We start from the raw sequence: 7,113 nt of genomic DNA, 5'->3' as shown, positions 1-7,113 counted from the left end.
CAGTTCCCAATTTCTGATGGTTCAGTTTACAATCTTTCAGCTTTACTCTGGTGTGAAAGTGATTTGCATTTCGTAGAAACTGGACTTCAGATTTTGAATTTGGATCGTTCCAGGCTAATGGTATGTGTTAGGACATCTTCTCATGATGTTGGGCAGTGGTAGCCGCAGCTCCTGGTCAGCCCTGTAGTCACGAGCGTCAACAATGGATACGCTGATAACCATTCTGTATGCATATAGACATTCTGTTTTTCATGTTCAGTAGAGTATTCCAGAAATTACATGAGATATCCAACACTTTACTATAAAATAGCCTTTGTGTTCAATGACTTTATCTAACTGTAGGCTACCACGTTCTAAGCACCTGTTCTGGTAGGCTCCGCAAAGCGATGATGTTTAGTAGGTTAGCTGTACTAAATAGATTTTTGACTTAATGATATTTTCACTGTGTGATGATGGGTTTATCAGGACATAATCCAACTGTACGTTGAGAAAGATGTGAATGTAAAATCAACTTTATTGTGGTCAATTTCACCCAATTATACTTTTCCTCTGTTCTGGCCCCCCACCAGGCCTGTTCTTAATATATCATGATGCTTCATTTGGTGGCATCTTTGGAAAATGAGGAGTATCATACAGGTGAAACCTTAGTTTGTTTTTTAGAAAACTTAAGCCCATCCTTGTGGCAAGTTATACCAGAACCTCTTTAGGCTCAAAGGCAAAGAAGGAAATAGAGTGTATAAGTGGTAACGTGGCGGAATCAAGAACTTTCTTCCATGAAAGTCCCACCTGGAGAGCATTCCACATCTTACAGTCTTAGGCCACATACCAGGCCAATGACACGAGCTTCCAGGGGTAAGATCCAGGCGTCTGTCATTTCTAAATCTCCCTAGGTGATTCTAACACACAGTCCATGTTGAAACCACTACTGTGTGTGTGTGTGTGTGTGTTTTTTAATACCCTGAAACTCTATGTTTCTATGAATTAAATGATTGTGTGTCTATGTTTCTATGAATTAAAAAGAGGGAGGAGGAGGAGCCAGAGAAGGAGGAAACTACAATGGTGTGGCCACCAGAGGCCAATGCCATGGTCCACAAGGAATGGGGGGAGGTAAGTGTGAGTCCCGTCATTATGGAAATGAACAAGACAGACCGGCTCCAGAGGGAGACTGAGCTCTGGCCACAGCAGATCACAAACCATGATACGGTGCAGGAAAATAAAGAAAACACAAGAGAGAGAAAGGCCAGATGAGAAAGAGAGAAAAAAGCAAATCAGATTTAAAATAAAGGAGGAGATTGACAGACAGGACATTTAAATTCTCTTTGAGGGAGAAAACAGCCAAGTAAAGCAGATAAATAGCAAAGATAAATAAGAGAGATGATAGGACAGTGATCATCTTTATGCAGTGTGTGTCTGTCCTTCTCCATTAGGGTAATTTTCTCTGGTCAAGGCTTGGGTTTGCTGAAGGCAGAAAATAAATTGGGCGGATGGTCTACTGGGTGACACGCGATCAGCATCAGGCTAATGGCCCTGGGCTGAAACCTTGGGATTTGATGAATGTATCCATTTACTGGGAATCACACCTAATAAGAAGAAGCATAAATACTAATACAGATGGAAATGTGGGTGGATGAATTTAAATGACAGGAGGGACATATACACCTTGATTAGCATGGACGAGAGAGCAGAAAGTATCCGGCTTTTGGACACCTGGTTTACAAATGACCCACGCTCATCAATGGCCTCTCCAGCTCCTTCCTATTTAATTTCCCCTCAACCCTCCTGAAAACACTGTCCAAGCCACAACAGAATATACAGGTTTGAATATATTCTGCGGGATCAAAGCGATGGAAGGAAATACATCGGGAACCACCCGTGTCCTCTGGAGCTGTAATTTTCAAACTGTAGTTTTACAGTCTTTGGTCAAATGAAGTTTCCTGGGAAGGGTTAGAGACCTCAGATAAATTTAAAACAGAGAAAGGGTAAGCCAGTGTCTGTTATGCTTCTTCTCCTTGCATTTGGCCATGAAGGAGATGCTGGATGAAGCCACGTGGAGACGATGTGAAGATGAGAGTTGACATGAGTTTTTCCAAATAAGACTGGACAATCTATGTGACAGCTCAGCCCTTCAAAACCTCCCCCCTGTACTTTTCCCTTCACTTGTTATACTGTCTTAGAGTCCCCTAATCAATAATTCCTTCAGTTCTGGGGTACCTGGGGGTCTCAATTGGTTAAATGCCTGCCTTTGACTCAGGTCATGATCCCAGAGTCCTGGGATCAAGACCTGTGTTGGGCTCCCCTCTCCGTGGGGAGTCTGCTTCTCCCTCTGCCTCTCCCCCTGCTCTTGCTCTCTCTCTCTCTCTCTCTCTCTCTCCAATAAATAAATAAAATCTTAGAAAAAAATAATTCCTTCGGCTCCATATGCATCCTCCATCAGAAGCTTAAGTCAGTTACAGAGGCCAAAGGGCTCTCAGTCCCACATCCATGAACATGAATTCAAATAATACTGGCCTCCAGATTCCCAGGTCAGCCCATCAGCAGTGAGGTCATGGCGTTGTACCAGTTGGAAGATGGGCAATGCTGGAGGAATGAGATGGGGAAATCCAATTCAGGAGTACAAAGAGGCTTTGTGGTGGGTAGGGTGGGTGAGGGGCTTTGTGAACAATGTTGCAGAGAAAGAGGGAACAGGTTCTAAAATGTTAATAGGTTAACAATTTTGTCTAGGGTCAATCCCATCCCATCTAGGGTCAATCTTTCTCTTCTTTGCAAGTACATTTCTTGTTTTCCTGTTCTCAGTCTCATTACAGCAAACTAGAATTTTGCTGTATTATTTACATTGCTTTATGAGACAGTGGGTTCTGAGCTGTAAATAGATCTCTGGATCACAGCCCATTTACAAGCAGCTGGCTTCCTGAAATGTATGATTGACTGTTTATCATGGAAGAGATTATATCTACAAAAACTGTTAATGAGAAATGTGGAGGTGCACACATTTAAAATTGCTCAGAGGTTAAATGTTCATCCAGATGGGGTGTCTCTGAGGGACTAGGTCTATTGGAATGTGAGGTGGTGTTTATGGTTCCTGTGATCCAAACTTAATTGTCGCCATGGAAAGTCATCTACTACAGGGGTTCTTAATTCTCTGGAGTGATTCATCCCTGGGTAATCTGAGAATTGAATGCATTCTTCCCATAATGTGCTTATACATACAAAATTCTGCACACATTTTCAGGGGATTCACAGAACTTACTAAAGTCTTATTGCTGTTCTTAGACACAAGGCTAAGAATTCTTACTCTATTGAATTCAGGGAAAACACTAGTCCATGTATTCCTTTTTGCGAATAGTAACATTCCTATTTGGAAATTTACTGTAGGATAGGGGTAGAGAAGCCATCCCAGTGCCTCTAGAAACAAATGCTTGTAACATTTGAAAAGAGGATTCAAGAGCTTGCACAAGATACAGAAAGATGTATAAGGCATGGTCTTCTTCCTCAAGGAAAATTAGACGCGAGTGTAAAAGTATTGGTACTAGTAATTGTGGCTGGAAAGGCAGACCAGGTCCAGACCAGAAAGGGCCCTGAGCACTACATTAAGGAACTAAAACTTAGTTCCAAAGGCAGCATGTTCCCACCTAACAAGTCTTTCTTGTACAGTCTTCACTGTTTCGCCATTTCTATATCCCAAAACAACAATCAGATCGTTTTCTTCAAACTGATCCCCCTTTAAAAGTTGTGTTTATTTAAACTTACTATTCATGGTTTTGTGCTTTGTTGTCATTATTTGTAATCTATATGAGAATTAATATGCCTCTTAAAATAAAAGTATTCTCGTATCTGGAATTTTGAAGTCTCATAAATATTTGTTCAGATTATTCTACATATGAGAGAGAAAATGGGTTCCTACCTCAAGGGCATTTTTACCTTGGTCATACCTGATATTTAGAATATGGAATCGGCTGACATACGGTGGGAAGTGCTCAGTCCTTGACAAAGATGCTCTCGGTATAAGTACTGTAGGTGCTATGATGTGGAGATACTAACAGTGACCTTGACAAGGGTCACTATAATATCAAATAAGAAGACATGAAGATGATCTTTGTTAAATATGAAGCATTATACAGACACCATCACCACTGTCATCATCATTCTTACAATGAATGTATCTACTGAGTGCGTATTATGTTATCTTCATCTATTAACTTATTCAATTCTTATAATTAATCTTATAAATGCAATTATTATTATTTGGAGCAAAAAAACAAAGGCATCTAGTGGTTCAATAGTTTGCCAAGTGCCATGCATTAAATGGCAAATATGGGATTTGGAGCCCAGCAAACAGATTCCAAAACCTGCATTATCCTTATTCCTAGAAAGGGATATTCTGATCATCTAAAAGAGTTTCAGAACCTTTAGAAATCAACCTGCACCCCACTGTGTGTTGAGAACATGAGATGGAGAGCATTTTTAAGGGAGCATTACTTCTGCATCCTTTTCCCACAATCTCATTTAAAATATTTAGATTTAAGTTATGTTAAGATGACATTTAAATGAATTTAAAAGGAGTTAGGTATAATTCAGCATCTGTCTCAAAGAGCATTTCTATTTCTCCTCAAACTCTGTGTTGGAGGAAACTGGTTTTTATTTTTATTATTTTTAAAGATTTTACTTATTTATTTGACAGAGAGATCACAAGTAGGCCGTGGGGCAGGCGGAGAGAGAGGGGGATGCAAGCTCACTGCTGAGCAGAGAGCCCGATGCAGGGCTCAATCTCAGGACCCTGAGATCATGACCTGAGCCGAAGGCAGAGGCTTAACCCACTGAGCCACTCAGGTGCCCCAAGAACTGTTTTTTAAACTTGTTACATGACTCTATGACTTTCAGCCATTTGGCCTAAAAAGCCCCTTCCTTTGCAGCTTGAAGCATTTCTGCCTCCACTGTGCTTGTCTGGGCGTTGGTGTTTAATGGAGAGGCCATTCGGAGGTTCCATCTATGTTTCCTCTTGTCTGTATTCTCCGTCCATTAAGATGAGCAAAGCGGGGCGCCTGGGTGGCTCAGTGGGTTAAGGTCAGGTCATGGCTCAGGTCATGATCTCAGGGTCCTGGGATCGAGGCCCGCATCGGGCTCTCTGCTCAGCAGGGAGCCTGCTTCCTCCTCTCTCTCTGCCTGCCTCTCAGCCTGCTTGTGATCTCTCTCTGTCAAATAAATAAATAAAATCTTTAAAAAAAAAAAAAAAAAAGATGAGCAAAGCGGGGAGCTGGAACTTGAAGGTGGGATGACAAGTCTCCCACCTCAAATTGTGCCTCACTGACAATTTTAGCGAGGACTATGAAAACACAAGGGCAAGAGTAGACATCTGTGCTTACACTTGGGTTAGTTTCTATAGTTACTTGCAGAATAAATGCAATTACAGCAAAAAGTCATCCAGCACTAACTACCAGCCACCCACTGAGCCAACATTCTTTACCCGTGCGGAAGTGCTGAGTTCTCTCAGTAAGTCAGGCCCACAGAGTACCCGGGGTCTCCAGGAGCATCTCCTACACGACACTGAGACCCTAACCTGCCCAGTACCACTCAGCCACTGGCCCGTGGTATTAAGAGTCTGACAAGCATCGAATTTCCAAGCAAGGTCTTTGTGGTCCTTCCTTGGATATAAGGGGCCATTGGCAAAAAGAGAAGAAACCTCTTTGTTCAGAAGTCCTGTTTGCTTGATGTTTTATGAATCTGTGAAAAGATGGGCAGGAAGTCATCCCTCAGTTTCCCGCATGGGGCAGAGGGTGTGACGGGATATCAGCATGCGCTTTAGCTACACCATCACGAAGACACAGATCTCCACCCGGAGTCTCATTGGTAAGGCACAGACAACCCTCCGCCGTTGGCCTCCCAGGTATCACCAGTGCGGAAGCCTGGGACTGTCCAGCAAGGACAGGAAGCTGTATGAGTGACATCTGGATTCCGCTCGGCCTCGTCTATGGCAGGACATGGATGGAGGGCACGTGAGACCCTCGCGCCAGTCTTGATCATTTGGTCTATTATAATTTTTGTCTCATTGTGCGTGTGCGTGTGTGTGTGTGTGTTTAAAGAATCAAGTATATCTGTTCCAAGAGGAGGAAGTGTGGCCGATCCTAGAACACATGGGTATTATTATCACTTTTAAAGTGGACAGTCCAGGGGGGCCTGGGGGGCTCAGTGGGTTAAGCCTGTGCCTTCAGCTCAGCTCATGATCCCAGGGTCCTGGGATCAAGTCCCATATTGGGCTCTCTCCTTAGCGAGGAGCCTGCTTCCTCTCTCTCTCTCTCTCTCTCTCTCTCTGCCTGCCTCTGCCTATTTGTGATCTTGAGGAGCCTGCTTCCTCTGTCTCTGTCTCTCTCTCTCTCTCTCTGCCTGCCTCTGCCTATTTGTGATCTTTGTCAAATAAATAATAAAAAAGAAAATCTTTAAAGTAGACAGTCCTGGGGCTTCATGGAGTTAAGTCCCTTGAATGATGAAGCCAGAGTTGGAACCCAGGTTTGTCTGCGTCTAGAGTTCGCCCCTCTTAACCACAGCACAGGCATAGCGCCCAGCACTGAAGCAGATGGCCCGGAGTCAAACCAGAGTCCATAAACCACATCTATGACTCCCTACGGAGAGGTAATGCTGCATTAGCGGAGATTTTAAGGCGATTTATGGATATTAAATACGTACCTCTCCTTGCTAACGTATATCCCTCCGAATTCATTTGCTCATCCATTAAATGAAGATTTATCGAGTGTCTGCTGTATATGCGCTGTGCTACTGACAGATAAGGGATGAGTGAGCGCAGGGAAAACAGAATAATGAATTAGACACAGACTCCGCTCTTTGGAGCTCATGTGAGAAGGCAGAGACATACCTAAATGACTGAAGGGGTCAATGGTGAGCACCGCGAGAGAGTTGCAAATAAAGGAATGCAGTGCATGCGGGTGTGCACGGGGCGGGTGTGAATGCGTGTGCTCATGTGCATTCGTGGGCACGTATGTGTCTGCCCATTGGTTACGGCTAACGAGAGAGCTCTGAGTTTGAATGAATGAAGGGAAACAGGCAATAAAAAATTAACTACATGAAAGGTAACATGAAAGGTCCATAAAAAAGTGGTGGAAC

The 7,113-nt window shown here is 43.2% G+C and overlaps 1 protein-coding gene across 9 annotated transcripts in view; it reads right to left on the bottom strand.

Moving 5' to 3' along the window:
- Positions 1-7,113, bottom strand: part of LOC122917706 (transient receptor potential cation channel subfamily M member 3) — a 484,842-nt gene that overhangs the window by 146,816 nt on the left and 330,913 nt on the right. The window lies entirely within an intron of this gene.

This window comes from Neovison vison, chromosome 9 (assembly GCF_020171115.1).
Source record: "Neovison vison isolate M4711 chromosome 9, ASM_NN_V1, whole genome shotgun sequence".
Classification (NCBI taxonomy): Eukaryota; Metazoa; Chordata; class Mammalia; order Carnivora; family Mustelidae; genus Neogale; species Neogale vison.
This window is presented reverse-complemented; position numbering and strand designations above follow the sequence as displayed.